We start from the raw sequence: 850 nt of genomic DNA, 5'->3' as shown, positions 1-850 counted from the left end.
CTCTAGTTCTTAAAAATTGAATATTTCCAGCTAGTTTTACTCTCTTATCCAGATGAGTCTTCATTGCCTAGTGAATTTCTGCTGTGGTTTTCCTTTGGGGTGCAGGAAAATCTTGTCTGAAAAACTGTCATTCACTGAAATTGCCTCTCTTCAGGTGGTTTCCCAGTCTGTTGATTTTTATCAAATGTCACTTCTTACATCTCTCAGTCCTATTGACCTACTATCCCCTTCCATGGTGACAGCAAAGAGAAACCAACAATTCAATGCTTCCTCAGCTGAATCTTTCCACAGGAAATTAAGGGCTGAAACTCTCCAGTCTTCCAATGCTCCAATCCAGCGTGTTACCACAAATAACGTGTGAGTAGCGGAAGCATATTCTCCCCTGTCTGCACTCTTAAAACACAAATTTAACTGCTTTAAAAAGAGGAACCAGTGCTACCATCATGACTGGAAACTACAGAAAATGAACAGTTCCTTGTGAAAAGCAGCACAACGGCTTCTTGGGGTACAGAATTGCTGCCTGCCAAACAGGATGGACAACTGGTGTGCTTTTACAATACAAGATGAAAAGATGAAGATGAAATCAAGCTCTTATCCCAATTTACAAAGCAAACATAAATCTGAGGTTAGTTCTGTTTGTTTGGCTTGTTTGTATTTATCATATGCCACTTTAATTGCATTAGAGGTTACTGGAAACGGATGTTCTGTTACCAAACATTCTCACCAAAAAGCTCATGGTGAAAATATTGGGCAAGAAAGGTAGCTAATAAAAGAAAGAAGGGAAAGGCTCATCTGGAGAATCTTAGTCACGTTGGAGAATGCTGAGTGAGGAGAATTAGCAGTGTCCTGC

The sequence above is a fragment of the Buceros rhinoceros genome, unplaced genomic scaffold (assembly GCF_000710305.1).
Source record: "Buceros rhinoceros silvestris isolate BGI_N320 unplaced genomic scaffold, ASM71030v1 scaffold44008, whole genome shotgun sequence".
Classification (NCBI taxonomy): Eukaryota; Metazoa; Chordata; class Aves; order Bucerotiformes; family Bucerotidae; genus Buceros; species Buceros rhinoceros.
Note: the sequence above shows the minus strand (reverse complement) of the source record.